General features: G+C 37.7%; 1 protein-coding gene across 1 annotated transcript in view; it reads left to right on the top strand.

Annotated features, from left to right (window-relative positions):
* Positions 1 to 24,885, top strand: part of rspo2 (R-spondin 2) — a 76,911-nt gene that overhangs the window by 1,743 nt on the left and 50,283 nt on the right. The gene's annotated exons all lie outside the window — the stretch shown is intronic.

The following is a 24,885-nucleotide window of genomic DNA, read 5'->3' as shown; positions in this document are numbered from 1 at the left end:
AGCGACGCCATAAGATGCGTTCTGGTAATTAGCCTGCTTTATTTTTTCAAGTCGACACCCTGAAAGTCAATGATTAATTCACACACTTTACTGAAGTCTTGGTTTATAATGTCAAATCTCATTTTGATTGTGCTGAGTTGGTTAGTTAGTTCACATTTGCACGTGTTCACAGTATGTATAGCTAATCTGTAAGAATATGAGCAATTCATTCTGAAAGAACTGACTGCAGATCAGACCCTCACAGTGCGGCGCTGTCTGGTGGCCATTTGATGAATAGATGAGCTTTGCTTTCCCCTTTTCAAATTTACTGACCCTCTTCTTGCCCTAAGCCGCTTTTAATTGATCTCGCAGACAGACATTGATTAAGCGTTGAACAACAGCTGCAAGTATAACAATCCACACTTAAGAGCCACAGGGATTTAACCCATCAGTAAATATGGTTGCCTTGCATAGCCAATGCAAAGGCACAGGGGGGCTGGAAGTCAAACATCTCAAACTTAACCGTCCCCTCTAAGCTTCAAACTCTTGAAGATCATTCATTCACTGCATGTGACAGGACAACCGCCTACATGTCTCCCAATTGAACTTAAGCCCAAATGAAGACACTTGCTGACACCATGGCTGCTATGCGCTCTTTAATCCGCAGAGATGTGAATTGGGAGGCATTCATAGATTTAATCACATGCATGGCATGCCAGGGGAAACCTCTGCTCCGGCTGAGAGCTCCAACCACTGCCCATCTGCAAATAATCAGCCAGACACTGCAGGGAACTGGCACACACGTTTTCAGACCCACTGTTTTCCTACAAGATTTGTGATTTCAGATTCTACATGATATTTTCTTAATAGGTTCGAACGTGTTTGCAGAGGCAGACTAGTTAAGCATTTTCAATGGGACTGAAGGAGTTTGATGGGGAAAATGGTGGCTGAAGTGCATCCGGAGGTGAGCGAGATCCTGTACGTTTAAATGGTGACGCATTTGTAAAACATGCCTTGGAGGCGCAGTCGATTAGTTTCAGTTTAATCCTGCAAACTGAAAGGTGTGTGTGCGTGTATAGGGCTTGTTTCGCTCCTTTGAAATGCCATTAAGCGTTTAGATGTGCTTCGTTCTTATATCTATCATGCTTATTGAACACTGTATCACTATCCAAGTGACTCAAAAATGCTGAAGTGTTTTTCTTGCTCTCGGCACACTTGAGAAAGCTTAATGTGCAGCCTTTTCTGGCATGCTTGTGTGCTCTCTACAATCTCACATCACCCCAGCGACACAGTCAATCCTCTTGAACCGTGATTTACAAGGCATTGTCTTAACCACCCCGAAACTGTGTTTGTTTTTAACAGATACTCTACTATAGCTGATCAGGAACACATCATACTTGTTCTGTTTTTATCCGTGATTGGTTTGGTTTCAGCTCTTACACAGCATTCCTCAGATGAATATAACAAAGCCAGAAGCAAGTCACATTAAATTTGCACCTCTGTACCCCCCATTCAGTGCTTAACAGATGCCAGCAAGTTTGCAATGATATCATTGCTTGGCCCAGGAGTAATACTTTTCATTTTTATTCTCTGGCTAATGATGCCACCTGCTGACTACATAAAACTGTGGGCTCGCGTACCAGCGCAGACTACAGAACATATTCACAGGACTTGCAGGTTTGACAAGCCACTCTCAGGAGGGGTGTTAATGCTTTTGCCTCAGAGCTACTGCTCTAAATACGGCAACTTTTAACTATTAAGTGTATATATAAGAACATGAATTTGAATTTGTCCCATTTCTGCACAAGCCGTCTACTTGCACTTTAAGTGAAACTTTGCACTATGGGAGGTTAAGGAGCGGCTAGCTCTGATGAACGGCCAGATTAAGCTCACAGTAATGGAACTAATAGAAGTCTGTTTCCAGAGAAACACAGTCGCGGTAATCCATGGGAAAGTGGGAGAGAGGAAAGGCTTAGCTCCATCCCTGAGCTCTTCAGCTTCACCCTGAAGGGATTAGGGGGAAAGCACCTGTATTTTAACACTATCGAACAGTTATATCTTAATCTGCTGGCAGCAAATGGCAATCTGTCCCTTTATGCCTCAGAAACTGTTTTGTATAGATAAATATTTCATTAAGATGAAAACGCAAGACGGTCAGTTTATATGGGTCATCATAGTTTAGTAAATGAGTCAGTTCATGCAATGAGTCAGTGTTTGCATAGGTTTGGAACAATGTCAGGGTGAGTGGTGTCAGGGTTCTGTCATGGTGTGATGACAGAATTTTCATGTTTGCAGGAACTTTTGATTCATGAGACTTGGTGTGTTCAGATCAATGTATGCAATTAGACAATATGGCCTGAGTGGCGAAACTGCGAGTGTAGGATGTAAAAGACTTTTTTGTTTTACAGTCATCAAGTCATTAAAATCTGTCCGGGAAGACATCTTAAAAGAGTAAGGACAGAAAGAACGGTTTAGAGCTGCGCTTTAAGTTTACGTAAGATCCCAGGTTTATGGGCGTAAGTGTTAATGTTGGCTCTTGCTATGTTCGTGCCATTTAATGTTGATGAAGTGTGTGACAGGCTGGGTGACTGCTCCAGAGCCAAAAAAACATACTGCCACTCTTCTTTTGGAAAATGTGACATTTGTCGTTTCATTCTTATCCATAATAGAAGTAAAGGTCTATGGAATTGATGTTCATTTAATTTGGTCAAGTACAGCCAACTCTCTCACCCAGCTATTCATTCCGCTGCCCGGGAGTGACTTTTTTATTCTAGCAGGTTAGACGATGTTGGCTTTGTTCGCTGCGTCCCTGTCGCACCCATAGCTTGCCGTCGATCTGTGGTGTGATCGCTTTGGCGAATCTCTGAGAATCGAGTGTGCGTGAGCGAGAATATCATTAGATTTTGAGTTTGATCTGAGGACACGGAAGAGACATGAGAGAGGGATGGGTGGCATATTTGAGGAGATCAGTTAGAGATGGTTTAATGGGAGCACCATCACCTGAGACGGATTAAATCTTTTGGTGCTCTAAGCGAACAGATATCTGTTGAGATGTCCCACTCACTCTCTCTCTGTCTCTCTCTCGCTTTTGCCATTCCGCTATCCTGAAGGTGTGTTTTTATCAGTGTGTATACATTGAATTAACTGGATTTTTGACTTTACTCGTCATCGGGGTACTGCCTTGTGTTCAAAGCAGAGATTTTGATGAGAATTGAATGCATACAGCTGAGAGAGGTTTTGTAACACTTTCCACGCCTTCATTCGTCATGTCGCTGCAGAGAAATACCCATTGTGCGTTGTTGTATTTTTTTGTTGTTGTTGTTTTGTTTTTTTTTGGTTACAAGGGCATCCTCTCCACTGGCCTCAATCGTTGTCATCAGAAGATCCCATATGTTGGCAAAGCCAAATGCCAAACAGATGGTTTGCTCTCAGGCTACAATTTACCACACTGTAAAAGTTCATTTTCGGAAATGTGAAATAAAATAGACTTAATATATAAATCTTGTTATAATACGCTCCATATTTCCCGACGGTGATTGAAAACTGTAGTGCCTCGGAGAAAAAGTCCATTGTGCCTTTTAAATTCCAGGGAGATTTTTCTTTATGCTTACCTCTGTTATTTCAACAACAGCCAGTCCCCTGAAGTAATTTGATTTTAATGCCTTTCTTATAAGGCTACTAAATATGGTAAGCCAGTTGAGTTCGATTCTCTTGGGTTTATTGAGCAATAAAACTTTTGAAATTGGGACTTGTTTCCAAGTGGTGAACATTACATAACACAAGTTGTTTTAACATTAAACAAATAGTAACTTGAATCATACAATGACACAACTAAGGGATATTTGATGTGCACATTTAAATGAGGTGGCCTTTTCATTGTCTCAATTTCTTCACCGGGAGCAATGGCATGTCAAATTAAGTGTAATTCACTTTTAAAAGATTCATCTTGTGACCCCTCCATTCTGCTCTGTCATTTTGATTTTGAAAGTAATAATGCATAATTCACATTTGAACATCTGTACCATGTATGTTATTCAAAAGCATTGCTTTTTACATCAAGTTCTGGTTCTACTTGGTATCATCTGGACATCATGAAGTGAGACAAACATTGTGCATGTTACTGACAATGTTTTGCCTGTTCTGTGACAGATATTTGCTCTGTTCCAAATCTTAGTAAGATTCCTCTGTAGGCAACTTTTTAAGGCATCAAATGTGCATTCCTGATGTTTCTTTTCCAAAAAAAAAAGGCAATATGGAAGTAAAACTGTGCCACTGGATTTTGAATTCTAATTTTTAGCACTGAATTTTTTTACTTCGAATTTTTAACACTGAATTTTATTTTGCATCTAAATCAGACTTTGAATTTTAAAAGCCATCGAATTTCTAGCTCTGTTTTTTTTTTGCCTATGACATTTTTTCAATGTTTTAAAAAAATTCAGTGTAAAAAGAAATTCAACGTCTCAAAAAATTCAGTGTAAAAAAATTCAACGTCTCAAAAGATTCAGTGTAAAAAAATTCAACGTCTCAAAAGATTCAGTGTAAAAAAATTCAACGTCTCAAAAGATTCAGTGTAAAATAATTCAACGTCTCAAAAAATTCAGTGTAAAAATATTCAGAGTCAACATCCGGGTAACCAAGGAGAAGCAATCGATCCCTGTATCAAATCATCCAACATCCAGCCAATCATTTACGCTTCATTGATCATGTGACGCTGAAACAGGAAGGTGGGGAAGTTCACTTCAGGTGAGCTCCAGAGCTCAGCAGCATGGCTCAGAACACACACGATGGCGCTTCGGTGAGTTTACTCATGACCAATGGAGCGTAAATGATTGGCTGGATGTTGGATGATTTGATACAGGGATCGATTGCTTCTCCTTGGTTACCCAGATGTTGACTCTGAATATTTTTACACTGAATTTTTTGAGACGTTGAATTTTTTTACACTGAATCTTTTGAGACGTTGAATTTTTTTACACTGAATCTTTTGAGACGTTGAATTTTTTTACACTGAATTTTTTGAGACGTTGAATTTCTTTTTACACTGATTTTTTTTAAAACATTGAAAAAATGTCATAGGCAAAAAAAACAGAGCTAGAAATTCGATGGCTTTTAAAATTCAAAGTCTGATTTAGATGCAAAATAAAATTCAGTGTTAAAAATTCGATGTAAAAAATTCAGTGCTAAAAATTAGAATTCAAAATCCAGTGGCACAGTTTTACTTCCATAAAGGCATCTTATTTATGCTGTAATCTAAAAGCCAATTCACACCACACAGAAAAACACCAACAAACATGTTGGATCAATGCGTTACCCCAGTCGGCGTTGGTCAGGGTTTGTTTTCACCCGACTGAACATATATATATGTGAACATTACAGTTATTTTTCATAAAATTTAAAATCGAACCGCCAACTTGTTTGTTGGTGTTTGTTAGCATTTTTGCGGTGTGAATTGGCCTTAAGATGCAAATGTTTGCCTTATTTTAAGGCAGCATTGCTTGTTGTGTGTGTGTGTGTGTGTGTGTGTGTGTGTGTGTGTGTGTGTGTGTGTGTGTGTGTGTGTGTGTGTGTGTGTGTGTGTGTGTGTGTGTGTGTGTGTGTGTGTGTGTGTGTGTGTGTGTGTGTGTGTGTGTGTGTGTGCGCATATGTAGGCCAAAAGTTTGGACACATTACTATTTGTAATGTTTTTGAAAGAAGTTTCTTCTGCTCATCAAGCCTGCATTTATTTGATCAAAAATACAGAATGTTTGTGATATATTATTACAATTTAAAATACTTGGTTTTCAACTTATTATACTTTAAATTATCCTTTATTTCTGTGATGCGTAGCTGAATTTTCAGGATTGTTTCAGTTTCACATGATCCTTCAGAAATCATTCTAATATTCTGATTTATTATGAAATATATACCTGAAAATTCAGCTTTGCATCACAGAAATAAATGATCATTTAAATTATAATAAATTAAAAAGCCAATTATTTTTAATTTTTAATAATATATCACAATATTACATTTTTTTCTGTATTATTGATCAAATAAACGCAGGATTGATGAGCAGAAGAAACTTCTTTCAAAAACATTACAAATAGTAGTGTGTCTAAACTTTTGGCCTGTACTGTATATGTATATATATATATATATAATTTTGATTTTTCATTATATATATATATATATTCAATAATATTCAATTATCCCTTTGCTCATTAAAGTATCGTGTCATTCCTCTTGTGTTTCCTACATTGGAACTGAGTTGAGTTTCCAACACTCTGCAATGAAGCTTCCTGTGTAGGTAATAGACAGCAAGGAAGTTCACTAGGTTTTGAAACGGAGCTTGACTGTAAAACAAACCTGCTGTTTTTTTGCATCAGACAGTTCCATATGAATCATCTACCCCTCCCATCTTGAACCAGCTATATGAGAAAGGACGGGAGAGCACAGACAGGGTAATGGGGTGTCAGATGAGTGTGCTGGACATTTTGAAGAATTTAATTGGCGGTTCAACATGTCTTGGAAGGGTTGGAGGAATCGAACTGCTGTGAGTAGGCTCTCTGTGTTCCCAGGCCTTTCCAGGTTCTGTTCTGTACCACATTTGTTCTCCGTTTTGCGAGTATGTCCATGCGTGTGCATTCAGACCTCCATCTAGTCTGAATCGATCGGCAAGGGCCTTGTTGTAACGTGAGCTCTAGAGGCTTCCTCAGACAAACAAACAAACAAAAAAAACATATGCTGGCGTGTGTGGCCGGGTCTCTGGCTCTGATAGATATTTACATCCACGCCTACACAAATCGCTGGAACAACAACAAGGAGGAACATTGGGCTGCCGTTTCCCCCTCCTCGTCTCTCTAACACCCGACAGATGGACAGGCTTCCTCTGTTTCCCTGTGCTTGATAGGACCTCTAATTAAGCATCCACACCACATCAAACCAGCCATCCACACGCCTTGCTTTCAGTATGGTGCGGAAGTGATACGGTCAGGGGCAATAAAGCTACACTGCTTGCTTGTAATTTGTTTATGATTGGAGCTTGGGTCTCGTCCCCTTTGCCCTGTCATTGTGCCCGTCTCCCCCGTGGGTCTAGGTCGAGGACGTCTGGACCTTCTAAGAGCTTGAAAGGGAGGCAGAGACACCCTGCCTGCTGCCCGCCTGCCTGTGGAACCCAGAAGTCCTGGTGTGGTTTTAATCAAGGCCAGGCATGGTAGTCATTATAGTGCCCTGGCGCTAAGCTCATTGTCTTTCTTTGTCTCTCCCTCCCTTCCTCTTTTTCTGTGAAGATTCAACATGCAACTCAGATGTGAAGGGGTCCTCAAGGGTCACTAGCCCTTGATGAGAAAGTGAGTGTTAGTGGTTTGTGTGCAGTAGCCAGCACGTATCTTTAATCAATGTATTTGTTGGAGTCATCATGAGTCATCGCAGTACTCGCTCAATGCAACAACAAAAAAAGTATTTCAAACTTTCTGTTTTCTATTATATAATAAGCTGTGTGCTTTTTGCAATGGGGAATGGTCGTTGTAAGCCATTATTCAAACGATTCTGTGTCAATCTTATGAATTTGTTATGGCTAGAAGTATAAAATGCTCAATTAACTTCATTACTATCATGCTGTCACTAACATGGTTTACAAGTTCTCTCTCACAGACTGAGGTATTTGTTCCCCCAAGAGAAAAATAACCTTTCATTATATATATTTGAGGGGAATATATTAGGGAAGTATTTAATAGCTTACACTGTATTCAAAAGTCAGCAAAAAAAAAAGGATCATGGTTTCCACAAACATATGAAGCAGCACTGTTTTCAACATTGATTATGATAAGAAATGTTTCTTGAGCATCAGATCAATGATTTCTGGAGGATTATGTGACACTGAAAACTGGAGTAATGGCTGCTGAAAATTCAGCTTTGCCATCGCATGAATAAAATATATTAAAAAAAGAAAACAAAGTTATTTTAAATTGTGATAATATTTCACAATATTACAGTTTTTACTGTATTTTGGATTAAATAAACAACCTTGGTGAGCATAAGAGACTTCTTTCAAAAACCTTAAAAAAATCTTACCAACCCCAAACTAAACAGTAGTGCATATTTGAGATGATATTTTACTTCTATATATTTAGAAAATAGTCATCAGGACTCTGTTTCAATATAGGGAATACAAGAGGAATGTCACAATACTTTAATGAGCAAAGAGATAATTGAATATTATTGAATTGTGTGTGTGTGTGTGTGTGTGTGTGTATATATATATATATATATATATATATATATATGTATATATATATATATATATATATATATATATATATATATATATATATATATATATATATATATATATATATATATATATACCGCAGGGATCCATTTTGGCTCTAACTCTTTTCACATTATATATGCTTCCATTGGGGTCCATTTTTTGAAAACATGGGTTGTCGTTCTACTGCTATGCGGACGACACTCAAGTTTATTTACCCCTAAAACCAAATTGTGATGGACTGGAAAAAAATAAGGCCTGCCTATCTGATGTGAAAGCTTGGCTATCTAGAAATTTCCTTAATTTTAATGAAAATAAAACTGAAATTATAGTATTCGGCTCATCGAATTCTATTAGTCAAATTACCTTAGGTAATGTAACACTTCCAGTTAAGTCTTGGGTGAAAAACCTAGGTGTCATTTTTGATGACGGTCTAAAATTTGACAAGCAGATAAGCTCGGTGGTTAAATCATGCTGTTTTCAACTGCGTCTTTTATCTAGAGTAAAACCAATATTATCTTTTAAAAACTTTGAAAGACTGATTCATGCTTTTTTAACAACGAGGCTGGACTAACTCACTGTATGTCGGGATTAGCCAATCAGCTTTATCCCGGTTACAGGTAATTCAAAATGCGGCGGCAAGACTTCTAACAGGCACTAGAAAGCGGGAACATATTACTCCAGTACTACGTCATTTGCACTGGCTACCAGTACAATATCGTGTTGATTTTAAAATTCTTCTTCTGGTTTTTAAATCCTTACATGGTTTGGCCCCTCCTTACCTTTCGGATTTACTGACAGAACATCGTCCAGTTAAGTCTCTCCGGTCGTCGAATCAGAGGTACTTATAAATACCAAAAACAAAGTTGAAAAGTAGGGGGGACCGGGCGTTTTCATCAGCTGCGCCTAGACTATGGAATGCGTTACCTTTAAATATTAGATTAGCCCCTTCCTTGGCTGTTTTTAAATCTCAGTTAAAAACATATCTTTTTGATTTGGCATATGGCTGAGGATGAAATGTATTGCTTTTATATTGTGTTTTAGTTTGTCTTTTGTATTGATGTAAAGCACACTGGTCAACTAGTGCTGTGTTTAGTAGTGCTATATAAATAAAATTGACATTGACATTGACATTGACATATATATATATATATATATATATATATATATATCCCTTACTTCATAAGCATTATCCTGATTGTAATAGGAGAGGTCCTGTATCACACTTATTTTGCTTAGCTTGATGTTAAATATTGGTGTTAAATATGTAGGGAGTTTAATTTCGATTTGAGTTAAAATCATTGTATTATGTTATACTGTTTAGTGGTCGTTGTATTTTTTTAATTGCAGATTTGCAAATCAGAATCCAGTCTATTGCAGGAAGTGTAGTTGCAGCAGCTATAGAGCGGTGCAGGGATGATATAGCGAGTTATCATTTTAGTTCTTCTAGTTCCATTGCTCGTAAGTCAGTGGATTTTTTTTAATGGGTTTTTGGTTAAATGCTTGAAATTAAGTCTGTGGTGGCGAACACAAGCTCAATATATTTTCATGTTTTATTCTACGATATAAAATACATCAGTAATATAATTAAAGCTTTTACTTGTCCTGTAAAAGGCGGTTGCTAACCAGTGGTTAAATGGACTACAGAGATTGTCAGGGACATTAAATATCATCAGCTGAACAGATAAACTCATCTACTCCCCGCTTTCACAGCCGTGTTGTGTTTGTAATTGTGCTGACAGAGATGTCGGAAGCTTAGCGATGGTGACATTGAAGTCATACGACCATGGTGTAGTTAATTTATCCTACACTGTAAACCTGAATAAGTTGGCAAAACTTGGCTAGCTCTAACTAGATAAATGCTACCTTGCTAATTGGTTACACAATGCTTTGATAGCATTTACATAGCATAGCATTTGCTGAATGAGTTCGGCGATATAGAACATACCATACCTGTTCTCAAACTAAGCTCATGCTCCACTCATCACCATGATGGTAACTTGAAATGTGTCAGTTTTGTGAACTCAAAGGTAAAAGAAAGTTCTACAAAAGTTAATTTGATTGAGCTCATTAGTTTCATTTGAGTTGTCTCTACTCAAATCTATTCATTATTTTGTGTGTTAGGGTTTACAGTATACGTTTAGCTTTTGCCAATTTACAATTCAGAATTCATTAAAGATGTGTTCATTTGTGAAGATTATCACAATGAACAAAATGTGTACTTGTGGTCACAGAGCTTATTTTCTGCTTTAATCCAAAAATCAATGGAGAAATCCTATTGTTTTTTTGGTCGAGGGAACCAGGGTGATGCAAACTTCTGGGCTGTGCATACAAAAATACACCGTCCCTGCACCTCTCTATTGTAGTTTGTTTTTGCTTTGTCTTTCCTGATGCTGGGTCTTGTGCATGCATGCAATGTAGTATGGAATTGTGCCACATAAACTGAAGCGAAAAAAAAAAAAAGTTTTTTGCTTTATAATCTTAAAATATGATTTCTATGTGCATGTGGTCTTTAAACAAATTCCTCAGACTCTTAAGTTTCGAAATGCAGAGGGCTTCAATTGTGGTGAGTTTATGCAATGTATCTCTATTTTTGTCCCTTTATTGTCCATTTGTCTTTATCTACTCACTGGGCTTAGTGGTAGATAGATATTTAGACGGGGTCAGGTCAGTGGCAGCGGATAATGATAAAGAAAAGGTTTGGGAGGTGGGAAACGAGAAAAGATCCATGTACATTTCACAAATTCCTCCTTTTTCACCCACTCAGTTATCCACTTGTATTACATCTTGGCTGACTTCAACTGTGTATTATTTTATTTGAACCAGAGCCAGACCTCAGAAGCACACCGTCTTCTCTTGTGTAAACAGCTGTCACCGAGAGGGACGGTACGTTGAAGGTATCCGCAGGCAGGGGTCACATGTAGTTTTCATGTTCATGTGCTACTAATGGCTTTAGTGGTGGCACTCCAGTAATGCCAGCTTGTCACTATTAACATACAAAAGGTCTGGTGTCTTGAAAACTATATACATTTTTGCTCACATTTTTGTTTTGTCAGTCTTTTGATGAAAAATTTCATCAGATGTCCTAATCATTTTAGTCAATTAATAATTTGAGTAAAAAGGCACTTTTGACAATGCGCTGTAAGAAGATGTAATAATTAATAAATAAAAAATCTAAGAATCACTGTGTTTTAGAGACTTATGCACATTAAAGTACTTTATGAAATGGACTTATGCATTGAGTATTTGCCTTAATTTTCATCTTTTTTAATATTCTGGAAAAAAATGTCCTAAGCTCATCAAGGCTGCATTTATTTGAGTATAAAATGTTGTAAATTTAATTTTAAACAACTGTTTTCTATTTAAATTTTTATTCAAACTAATTCATCCCTGTGATGGCGAAGCTGAATTTTATCACTTGATCCTTCAGAAATGATTTGGTGCTTGGGAAACATTTCTTATTGTTATCAAAGCTGAAAATGGTTGTGCTGCCTATTTTTTATTTATTTATTTATTTATTTATTTATTTATTTATTTATTTGCAGAAACAATGATCAATGTTGTTTTTCTGGATACTTTGATATAAAAGGTTCATAAGAACATCATGTATTTTTAATATGAATGTCCTTTCTGAATAAAAGTATTGAAAATAATAATCACTTACCCCAAACCTTTCAATATTATGTTAATGTAGTGTTTATAGTTCATATTAATCTCATATACACTATTTATTGGATTTTATGTTTACCAGCATTTATCTCTTTCAGTTCAAGCAGGGCAGTTCCCAACATACAATGAATCAATTCTTTCTATAATTTATTTTGTCTACAAACATCAAATTTGCAGTGACTTTTCTCATCTTAGTTATTATTTTTTGTCAACAATCATTTTAGCAAGAATTTATTTGACGAGATCAACAGTGTTTTCAAGTCTTAAAAGCAAAAGAAGAAAGTTGCATGGTGTGGCCAACGTGTTTATGGGAGTGCGGGGCCATACAGGGGCCGTATCTGAGATGTATCTGGCTGCCAGACAGGTTTGTTTTGGTAAGAGCAAGAAGAGGTTGAAGTTGAGTGATTATAACAGAGCTCTTTAGTGTAAGCTCTACCCCGGGGAGCAGATGAGATGAGCGGCTATTACATATAACCCTGCCCTGGTGTTCATTTGTATCTGGAAGTGCTCTGGCATGTCCTCGCTTGCCAGGTTTTCACGGGGATTTGACAAATTTGTAACAATACACGCAGATTTTATACATTGTGCCACCCATGTGTGCAGGAAACCGCAACTCTAGAACCTGTTTTTGTTATTTTCAAGCTTATGCTTATCATATGCATGCCGTTTTTGATGTCCATGGCATGGGTGTTGCGTGGTATCCTGTTGAATTTTTGCTTAATTAGCTCAATGGAAGTTTTTGAGGGTCTGCTCAAGCTATTTATGGAGTAGAAGACTCAGTCTTGGGCATCAGGCTTTGAAGTCCCCTCACAGTGGTTGGGACCATATGAGGTTCCTCGGCATGTTTCTGCCTGCCACCCCCGTGGTGCTCTCCACTTTTGACCCTGTGCATCACTTCTGATCTGGCCTGGTAGGGAAGGTTTAGGCAGGGAGGTGGAGAAGAGGTCTCATTAAAGGGTTAACGAGGTAATACCTTTCATGTTCCCCAGTATAGCACAGAGTCAGGCGTGAAGACAAACAATACTGTGTAGAGGGAGGTCTGATCTGATGGCTTGTGTGTCTGTGTATGTATGTGTGGGTGAGTTTTATGTGCACTCATAATTTTAAACCAGCTTTTAGAGGTGTTTTTTTAGGGCAAGCTTCACAATTACTAGTGCTCATAATTAGGGTTTGAGTTTTAAACAACCCCCTAATGCTTAGTTCAAACTATATTATCAAATAATACAAATGATTGAAGTAATTTTACAAGAAAAAAACATTTCAGACTTTCTTCTTTAAAATTTTATGTTTAATTCATTGTTTTACTTGCTGTTTTTTTGTGATTGTACACTCAAAAAACAAAAACCCAAAACGGTGCTATATAGTACTAAAAGTGGTTCTTTGGCTGTTAATCATAGGGGAACCATGTTGTGCTTTATAGCTCCAAATTTTAGTTCTTCAGTGGTTCTTCAGTGGTTCTTTGGGGTGATAAAGGTACTATATAGCACCACTGTCGTACAACAACTGTCGTTTCAAGCCCCTTTAAAGGTTCTTTACTCACCGAAGAACTACTGTTAGTGCCGTTTAGCACCATTATTGAGGAAGAAATAAAATGCGATATGGCAACTTGTATGGGTTCTACATAGCACCATTTGATAAAGATGCTGTAGAGCACCTTTAAAGGTATGGTGCTATTTGGCACCAAAAGTTGTTCCCTATGATTACAAGCCAAGAACCACTTTAAGTGCCAAATAGCACCATTTTTTTAAAGTGTATATCAAATCTATAGTTTGTGAATTTTTTTTCGAATTCATCGAATTCAACCGAATTCATCATTTAAGCCAATGACATGAATGATACCTCAAACTGGGCCGCTTGAGAACAGCTCTGCTATTAGTTTTGTAAGCGACTTTTTTTTTCTTCACTGACAAATGATAAGATGGACAAAAAAGGGGATCCAAGTCATATCTACCATTTAGAGTGGTGGGTAGAAACACCACCTTAGTGCAATGTTTTACAACCTTTTTGTCTACAAGGCCCCCTTCTCCAACAATATTTAAAGGAATTTTAGAGCTTGACATTTCTAGAAAAGTGCATATTCTTTATCGAAAAAAATACCAATGTAACTACTTTTCTAGGTCTACATCACTTTTAAAATGATGGTACGTCATTGTGCCAATTCAGAGGCTACGCTTCGAAGGCTGGTTGGACTGAGTTGTTAAATGAATGAATGAATGAATGAATGAATGAATGAATGAATGAATGAATGAATGAATGAATGAATGAATGAATGAGTCAATGAGGCATTTATATAGCGCTTTCAAATGTACTACTGTACACCCAAAGTGCTTCACACTAATGTCAGGGATCTCTCCTCAACCACCACCAGTGTGCAGCATCCACTTGGATGATGCGACGGCAGCCACAGTACAATGGCGCCAGTGTGCTCACCACACACCAGCGAAAGGTGGAGAGGAGAGAACGAGAAATGGGACGGTCTATCCTACTGAGGACTGTTCTTGTCACATAGCACCTGTGCACGCCCCTGCTCTGGATGTCTGATTTGTCTATACAGTGAAAGTCAATAGTGTCTAATTGTTTGAAGCCATTGGTGTGTCCAATTGTTCTTGGAGCATTTCTCAAAATATCATATTTTGTGTTTCACAGAAGAAATCCATATGTTTGTTACAATGAGTGTTCATTTTTTAGGTGAACTATCCATTTTACTTTTGCATGACCTTGTATTGGATTGTAGGATATTTATATGATTTGGCATAAGATTGGATCACTGGCAAGTGGAAAAGGAGGGTCTTGTTAGGTCCGCTGATGCTCAATGTTGTGAAAAAATCCCAGGCACGTCGTTTCTCTGATCTTTTGGCGGTGACGTAGCTCTGTCATGGCAAAACCCACTGCTAGCTGCTTAGCATGTGTGAGGAACAGCATGTGTGACTGAATTGTGGGATTCAGAACCCATTGTGCCACAGGTGTGAAAATTAGGTGTGAGGTTTATGTGTGATAAATTACCAACAGGTGTGCTAATTTTAACCATTCCACTTCCCACCCTCTCCACCACCACCCTCATGTCTTTGCTTCTCAGCCACTCTTTTTACACTGATATCTTTTTATAAGCATAAATCAATTAGTTTAATACAAATATAATGATTTCAATTAATTTAATATAATAATTTAACATAATAATTTAACATAATAATAATAATAATAATAATAATAATAATAATAATAATAATAATAATAATAATAATAATAATAATAATAATAATAATAATAATAATAACAACAATAATAATAATAATAATAATAATAATAATAATAATACAATATTTTGCCAGTGGTAGAAAAATAAGAACTGCTCAAAAATGATAGTCTCTTTGAACAAGTCTTACTATTGTGCACAGTTTTGTGAATCAGGTATATTTATCTTTTATTAAGAATTTTTAGATATTTCTCCTGGAAACAAGACCAAAATGCTGTTCAAAAAACATTCTTCTCAGACTTTACCTTTCTTTACAGACTTGAGACCATAACAGAACATCTCACTCAGAAAAGAATTTATGGAGTGGAAAAAACTGCTAACTTCCAAATTCCGTTCAAAAGTGAGCTGTGCAGAAACATAAAACATATCTTTTCACGCATACCCCGTCATGACAGATTGCCTTTTGCACCTTACAGCACCTGTCTTTGCTCCACAGATCCCCCTTTTTCTCCATGTTTACGAGATGGGTAAAGTGCTATATGACCTATTAGTACTAAAAGTGATTATTTGGCTTGTAATCATAAGGGAACCACTTTAAGTGCTGTATAGCACCAATTCTTGGTGATTCAGTGGTTTGTCAGCGGTGCTTCACCAGTTCTTTGGGATGACTGAAGTGCTATATAGCACCGTTACCCTATACAGAACCTGTTAAGCCCCTCTATGGTTCTTCATGGGTTCTTTGGGGTGATAAAGGTACTATATAGCACCACTTCCGTACAAAGAACCTTTCAATCCCCTTTAAAGATTCTTTACACACCAAAGAACTACTGTTAGTGCCGTTTAGCACCATTATTGAGGAAGAAATAAAATGCGATATAGCACCTTTTATGGGTTCTACATAGCACCATTTGATAAAGATGCTGTAGAGCACCTTTAAAGATATGGTGCTATTTGGCACCAAAAGTGGTTCCCCTTTGATTACAAGCCAAGAACCACTTTTAGTGCCAAATAGCACCATTTTTTTTAGAGTGTATATTATCCCCAGCAGGGAAAAACCTACAACATTATTGGTTACAACACAAACTTTTAAAGACTTTTACTCAACTAAATAAATTAATAAATGTTTCATCAATTAGAAAACCATAGAGGCAGATTTTAAATAATTGGCTACCTTAAATAACTGTACTTCCTACTATAAATGAATGACAATAATCAGCCTGTATGTGTGCTCTGCAATCTCTCTACGGACTGAAAAGCCAAGTCGAGGTATTAGCATACACGTCAGCAGGTTTGCCCTCAGGTTCTCTGAATCTCCTTTGTCTTGCACCAACTGCAAAGAAACACTAACACCAGTACCAGCTGCCCAAACTTACAAGGTATATTTGGATATCAAGTCCACCGATTCAATCGCGGTGATCCAATCTACAAATCTATCAGTGCTTGCCATGTCTCCCGGGCCTGTATCACAGGAACACTCTCACTAAGCTAATAAGCCAGTGCAGTGAAACAAATGTGTTTACTCAGACACATGGTGCAGAATCATTATAAGTAATGGGATTGCCCTAAATTGTAAACATATGCATACAGTACAATCTGTTAAAGTAAACTGGAGTTAGGGGGAAAAACATGGCTGTCTAAATCCTGACTATTTCCAGCTGCAAAGTAGTCAGAGGTGAGGTCCAGCATATTTTCTGCTAAATTGAAGGAGAAATGTGCCTTTAGAGCAAAACGTACCCCTGCCATATCCCACCATTCTGGCTCTGGTGTATTAATCTTCAGCAAAGTGTGATTTCCATGCCCATGACCATGACAAATAAAGTCAGATGCAACAAATGCGGGTGGATTGATGCAGTTTTCCATGTACTGTCTTCAACCATGTGGAACAATGTGGGGACTGGCACACTTTTAGTGGAGGATCTGAAAGTTTTATTGCATACTCTGTTTCTTTTCCATTATAAGAGGCGGGCGTTTCTGATTCAAAAATATTTACCCTCATGTTGTTCCAATGCCGTATGACTTTCTCCCTTCCACAAATGAAGATTACAATGAAAGTGAATAGTGACTGAGGCTGTCATTCAGCCTAACATCTTTTGTGGTCCACTGACGAAAGAAGGTTATATAGCTTGGAAAAACTTGAGCGTGAGCAAATGATGACAGAATTTCAAAATGAGACAGCTGACTCTGATTACTCATTAACACAAATCTTCCTTTTAATAGAACTTTCACAAGTTTACACTTACATCAAATTAAATAGAGAAAAGATTATGCGTATTTGGTGTGCTGTCCGGCGGAGGGCTACAGGCTCAGAATTTGGTCCAACCCAGAGTTGGTTTTCAAATTATAATACTTTAAATGATCATTTATTTCTGTGATGCGAAGCTGAATTTTCAGGATCATTCCTCCAGTCTTCAGTGTCACATGATCCTTCAGAAATCATTCTAATATTCTGATTCATTTTCAAAGTTGGAAACAGTTCTGCTGCTTAATATTTTTTCATAACCTGTAATACTTTTTTATAATAATTTATAATAATTTGATGAATAAAATGTAAAAAAAGAAAAAGAAAAAAAAGAAGTAAATGTTTTAAAAATAGAAATCTTTTGTTACAACAATATACACTACTTGTCAGTAATTTGGGGTCAGTTATTTTTTTTCTTTATTTTTTTGAAATAAATCAATAATTTTATTCAGCAAGGATGTCTTTTTTTTTTTTAAATGATAGTAAAGGAGATTTATATTATTTGAAAATATAAATAAAGGCAGTTCTTTTGTACCTTTTATTCATCAAATATATTAGGCAGCAGAACTGTTTCCAAAACTCATAATAAATCAGAATATATATTTATATATATTTATATATATATATATAAATAATAGCATTTTTGTGTGTGTGTGTGTGTGAGAGAGAGAGAGAGAGAGAGAGAGAGAGAGAGAGAGAGAGAGAGAGAGAGAGAGAGAGAGAGAGAGAGAGATTGGATGACCATTTAGGTACTATGCTTCTTCATGTCTTTCTCTTTCTTTGTCTTTTAACTTTACAGCTTTGAATCTTGACAAAATGTATGACGCATGATATCTAGATTGTAGGGAAAGGGATGATGTCACCGTATGATGTCATTGGTATTTGTGAGTGTGAGAAAGACAGATCACTGGGAGTTGTTGGCAGTGTTGTGAGTGTTTGTTTGAGCTCTTGCGGCCCGGGGCGATGAACGTCACAGTCGCTTGAGTCTTTAAATGTACCTTAGATAGTTTTTTTTTCTTTTTTCTGTCGGATCTCACTCGCACTGCAATTACTGTTGATCAGGATTCAAAACAAAGCCAGCCAAAGCTGAATGAAGGCAACACAGTCCAACAATGCCGTCATTCGTCGTGTTATGAGCTTGCGATTCGCATGAATGGAGGACCAAGTATTTTGCGTTTACCTGAATGAACCACAGTCTCCCCACAGAAACTGGGCACAGTGAAACTAGCATAGAATATTGTTGGATGGATTTTTTCCCCCCTCATAAGTTACATTTTATTGCACTAATGTCTGCAGATGAATATTTGTCTTCCTTACCTTACCTGTTATTTCATGTTCCTGAGAGGCGATGTCAACAGGGATGTACCGATTATAGATGAGAGAGGAAAGTAAGTGCCCAGAAAACTGTGGCGAATGATTGTGAGAATAAGGGAAATAAATTAAAATATTGCTTAGAGCAAAACAACATCTTCAAAAGAGTAACGACCCTTCATTTTGCTCCACAAACAAAATCAAGACATCCACCTCATAATCCGTTTATACTGTTGAGTTTCTGTTCCATCATAAAGCCTCATTCTTGGTTGACAGGAATGGTGGAGATGGTATATGAGCTGTCTGTTGGTTCTTTTACACTGGGGTACCTCAAATCCAGCCTTGGAGGGCCACTGTCCTGCAAAGTTTAGCTCAAACCAGGATTTCATTCGGCACATGCAATATGGGTATTTTCTATCCGTTGAGCATACATTGGTTGTACACTCGTTATCGCAGTGCATTTTGGGATTGAATGAGTCCCCACGATAACATTCACTATGGTTTTGGACACCACTACAAATGATTGTCCCCTAAAAAAGGGAGTTAGGGTTAGGCGATTTCAGACACAGCTCTTGACTAGCTTGTTCAGGTGTGTTTGATTAGGGTTGGAACTAAACTCTGCAGGCCAGTGGCCCTTCAGGATCGGATTTGAGGAACCCTATTTTACACCATACAATGGATGCACCCTGAAAACCGAGGCAGCTAACTTGTTGCCTCGCTGCATTATCAAGCAATGACTGCAGGCAGTGTTTGAACATAAAGGCACCTCACAATCTGATTTCCAACAGATTTCGGCAGCAGCGTGACTGTTAAATGGCAAAATAGAGCAAGGTTTGGTGAGAACTGAGTGGATATTTAATTAATGCAGTAGTAATTTCTTGCTAGAAATGACATCAGAAGGGGAAAACGTTGGTCAAAAACATACATTTACACACAAATTGGCCATTTTCAGGTGACATCTTTCTTTTTCTAGCTCAATTGTCACCTAATGGAATGCATAGGATTGTGGGATATCAAAGACAGTGAAGGATACATCTTTGCTGCCTTCAAAAATCCATCAGATGAAGGTGTCTCAGGAGGCAGGAAGTGAAGCTAACATTGGATTCAGACGTGCCTTGATGCCTCCCTACCTTGAAATGTGTCCTCCGAAGGCAGTGTTTTCCTGTTTTCGGACTGTTTTCGGCCAATGTCACACTCTAGCTTAGACAGTGTGCAGAACTTGTCTTATCTTCTGGTCAGACTGCAATAAGTAAAAGTCCTTGTGGTGTCTTTAGCACAGATGTTCAAAGAGGAAAAGGCCTTTGTTATACAGTTGTTTATGTTGTAGATGGATCGTTTAATGCATGATGAAAGAACGCACTTGTAAATTTAGTGTTTTACATTTAGTCCCGTGCTCTCAGAATAAACAATTTTGCTTTGTTATGGGAAAGGGCAGTTCAAAGAGAGGTGCACATGTTGATGTCAGGCCAGGGCATTGGAACAGTTTCATAGTTGCAGGAAAACATTGAAGATGAATATGTATTTGCAACCTATTTTATTTCTGTAATGTGTCCGCTGAACAGAGCCTCTTATTTCTTTTAAGAAAATATTACAAAGACAGTGTTTTTTTCTCTTTGGAATACAATTTTGAACATGGGTGTAAAGCTGCATCATTATTAATGGATAATGAAATGTAATAATCCATTAAAATACCTAATGTGTTACAGAGCCCATCTGAGATTATTTGGTTGTGCTTTGAGCAGACAAATGGTGGTGATTGAAGAGATTCCCCCTTCTATAAGTAAAGCACCTTGAAAAGTGCCTAGAAAAGAGCTATATAAATGTAACAAATTATTATTATTAATTAAATGCACACTTTAAATGAGGAAAGTTCATGCTGCAGAGTTAGGATTTCAACATTATTGTACATAATTCCATGCATCAATTTCAGAAAAGTGAGTTAACTCTTGTTGTTTTCTTCCCCAGCTGTGATTTGTATTCTTAGTTTAAAGGGGTACTTCAGTAGCCTGACAAGCCAGACCCACATCAGGATGTTTGGTCTGGAAACTCACCATAGACAGGGCTTAATCCGAGGGGCGGGATAAACGGTTGTCTTTCAAACTCCCTCTGCACGCGATAGGATAGCGCTACACCAACCAGAGCAACGAAGGTGAAACAGAGCTTGTTGATAGATTAAACATTCGCCGTATCCGGTCGGCAAAACTCAGAACACATCTTCCCTTTTTAAGAATGACGTCAGTGCCGTTCTTTGTCCTTTTCTCAGAGAAAAGCTTAACTCCAAGTCTTCCAGAGTCGCGGTCAAATCTGATTCGAAAGACTGGCGTTCGTCAGGTTCTGTGTTTACTAGAAGCACGCAAATGCAACTCGGCCGTCGTCATTTTGGCCCCGCCCACCGACTCTATACACGATGTGATTGGCCCAGCAAGAGTTAGGCGAATACAGCTCAGAAGGGTATTGAGAGTTGCTAGACGACACTCGCGGGCAGATTAGATTTGCTCCCGCTAGGGTGCGTCTAGATTTCTAGGCTAGTACTTCAGTGCTGGGAAGATGAATCTGTATTTAAACTGGATCATTAATGTAGAATCATTTTCAAATTAGGTGCCTTCTAAACTGAGAAAAGACGGAACATTTATTTTTGTCTCAAGGGGATGAAAAACAACAATTCCCAGAATGCTTTGCTGCCCTATGAGGCCACTCCCAAAGCCACTGCTACTAGATTACTGGATCATTTGCCCACTGCGTTCATTTTCATAAAATCAGTTCAGTTAGAGAACAGACACTACAATTAAAAACGGAACGTGTCTGTTCAATATAATGACTGAGTCGCCGAGCAAGAGTCAGAAAAGAGTCTCACAAACGCTGCAGGAGTCAGATTGCATTCACAGCCATGAATGAGCTGAATGAGCTCTCGTGATGAGAGCTGAGTTAATCGTGTCCACGCTCCAGTACACAATCACAGCGTGTGTTCAGTCTGGCGCGTTTTCGGTTCATGCCTTTGGAAGCTTAACTTTCATAGGAATTAATTTGATAAGTTGAAACACTTACTTTGCTCCGCACCACTCGGTTTACATGAAAGCCTGCAGCTGTGAGCTGAGCTGTGAGTGTGATCCCACCCCCCATGCGCGGGTTGAAAACATGCAGAAATAGCTCCCTCTGCTGGCTGTAGTCTTTAGCCTTTGGCCAAAAATTCCACATCTGAGGATTTGTAAAAAAACATAAAATGCATAAATCTCTTGTCACAGGGGGATATGGGGTGGGTATATTTTAATATACTCCAGGGTTACTACTGATACAAAGCCATATGCTTATCGCTGAAGTAAACCTTTAAGAAATGTGCTTTAATGTGCCTTGACTTTTGATGATTATTTGTTAACTTACACAATCAATTGAATTATTAATTCAATAAAAAATAAAATAAAAAATAAATTAAAAAATTATATATATATATATATATATATATATATATATATATATATATATATATATATATATATATATATATATATATATATATATATATATATATATATATAGTGTTCCATATTAACAGATCTACTTAAAGGGATATTAACCCTAACTCTGCCATTCTGCCATTTACCCTAATTGTTCAAAACCATGACTTTCGTTCCTCTTGTGGACTTCGTGTTTCATAGAAGTAAGTCATACAGAAATTTGAAATGACAGATTTTTCATGAGCTATTCTTTTATTGTCTGTTTGTGTTAGTGTGCTGATGGGAGAGTATCCTTTCTTTTTATTGGCACAAATTGAAACTTGGAAAACATATTGAGACTATGAATGTAAAGATATATTATTTAGTTTATGTATAATTCAATCAAATCCCAGTCAGAACAAATGTTTATTTAACATTTATTCTCAGTTAAGGGTTGGATCTTTTTTAAAGTTAAAACAAGCCATGTGTTCCTCTCGCTTAAAAAATTGTAGTTGTAGTTCTGCAATATATGCAGCATAAATTAATCTCCGGCAGGTTAACATGACAGACTTATGGCAAAGTTTAAATCTCAAGCTGGTATGATTCTTGGAACAAAAAACACTCTTAGCAGCCAAATTAGGCTTATCCACTGTAATTTACATCGAAGTCGAAATTCTGCCAGACCGACACACTTAGATAATTAGCGCTCTAGAGTGACTTAAAAACATAGCCGGAGATGTTGTTTACATGTATGAAAGCCACTTGGATCGTTCAGTTTTTCTTGGATGGCCTTTTATCATTCAAACAACGAGGGTAGATTTTTGTGCAAATAAGATAAATGCGTAAATGCTACATGATGGCTATGACATAACTTTGATTTCGATTTAGCTTGAGTTTAAGTATAAATAGAGTTGAATGCAGAATATGAATGGGGTCCCACTAGACACTTTTTCTTGTTTGTTTCCTCCCTTGGGTCCAAGTGTCTCTTTAAGACCTGATTTGAAAGTGATATTGGAAAGCCATCAAATGTTCTGGTTTAGAGCTTGAATTTAATCCCCTTGATGAATTGATGAAAATACGATGCTGAATGGAACACTCCAGTCATAGCTCCAGGTATAAATCAGCTGGCGGTGAAAAGATTTCCGTTAAAAGTGGAAGCACTGGGGCCCTCTAGGGTGGCTGTTGGACACCCTTGCCCTAGACACACCGAATCCCAGCCTCCTTTTTGACATGCCTGTGGTCGGAGCTGGGAAAGCCGTCCTCAGACAAGCTGCTGTTCCAAAAATCTTGAATGAGGCAAAAAAACGTCAGCTGTACCGTCTCTCCCTTACTCTTTCCATTTATAATTGCTGGGCCATTGAGAGAATGTCGCGTCAGTACAGGTCTGAATGCCATGCCATACAACTGATAACAAGCAAAACCCTGCCAAACACAAGGCAATGAGGGAAACGGCATGATCATGCAGGGCAATCGATGCGCTGATGTGATTGTTCATAGTTGATTGTGTTGTTCGAGCGCATGTTGACAGCAGCAGTTAAAGAAATCATTTAACTGCCGCAAAGCTTTGCTGAAACAGCTCTGACAGTGGGATGAAAGAAATAACACCCCTATGATTAAGGAACAAGGGAAACGGTTTGTGATATTGCCATACCACCCTCAATTAAAGAAATTCAATAAGGGGAACGCTCTGATAGTTTTCTGCTTTTTGAAGTTCCAACCTCACGCCAGTCCTGGTTTCCGCCTGTTCTCTGCACTACTGTCGCAATCAGGTCTGAAGCGTGTGGGCTGAGTCGGGGAGATTTTTTACCAATTTACGGTGAATGTTAGGTTTCTATAAACATGTTCAAACTGTATACCATATGGTTTATGTGTGGTTGGGGAAAAAATGTGTCCACATCATTTCCTTGTCAAAAAAACATTGGGGTCACGTGGCATGAAACAAACGACACACAATTGTTGTCAAAAATCAATATGCCTTCCTAATCATTCTAGAGCTTTTTGTTGCAGACTAGTTGATTGCCAACATTGCATTTTTACTATATAAACGTGTAAAAAATGTGTATAGCACATTGTATTAAATGGTTTGTTCATCCAAAAATGTAATTTCTGTCACTAATTACTCACACTCATGTCGTTTCAAACCTATAAGACCTTTGTTCATCTTCAGAACACAAATTAAGATATTTCTGATGAAATCCGAGAGCTCTCTAACCACTCCTTAGAAGGCTATTTAATGGACACTTTCAAGGCCCAGAAAGGTAGTAAAGACATCGTTGAAATAGTCCATGTGGTTCAACCTTAATTTTATGAAGCGACAAGAATCCCTTTTGTGCGCAAAAAAACCGAAACAAAAATAACAACTTTATTCAGCAATTTCGTCTTGTCTGTGTCAATCTCCTATGCAGTTTACGTTGTAAACATTGAAGCTGTTTCGAGTTCTACAGCAGCCGATGCTGTTCACGCGAGCGTACAGAGAATATTCTCATCGCCTCATCGCCAAAATTAAGGTTGAACCACTGGAGTCACATGGACTATTTTAACAGTGTCTTTACTACCTTTTTCGACCTTGAAAGTGTTAATTAAATAGCTGTCTATGGAGGGGATGAGATCTCTGACTTTTCAAAAAAATCTTCATTTGCATTCCAAAGATGAACAGATGAAGGTCTTACGGGTTTGGAACGACATGAGGGTGAGTAATTAATGACAGAAATTTACATTTTTGGGGTATGAACTTACCCTTTAACTGCATAGAATATAGTTACCATAAATGCTGTGATGTTTAAACATAATTTTTTTATAATTCAACATAGTTTTT

Source organism: Pseudorasbora parva, chromosome 7 (genome assembly GCF_024679245.1).
Source record: "Pseudorasbora parva isolate DD20220531a chromosome 7, ASM2467924v1, whole genome shotgun sequence".
Lineage (NCBI taxonomy): Eukaryota > Metazoa > Chordata > Actinopteri > Cypriniformes > Gobionidae > Pseudorasbora > Pseudorasbora parva.
Note: the sequence above shows the minus strand (reverse complement) of the source record. Positions and strands in the feature narration are given on the sequence as shown.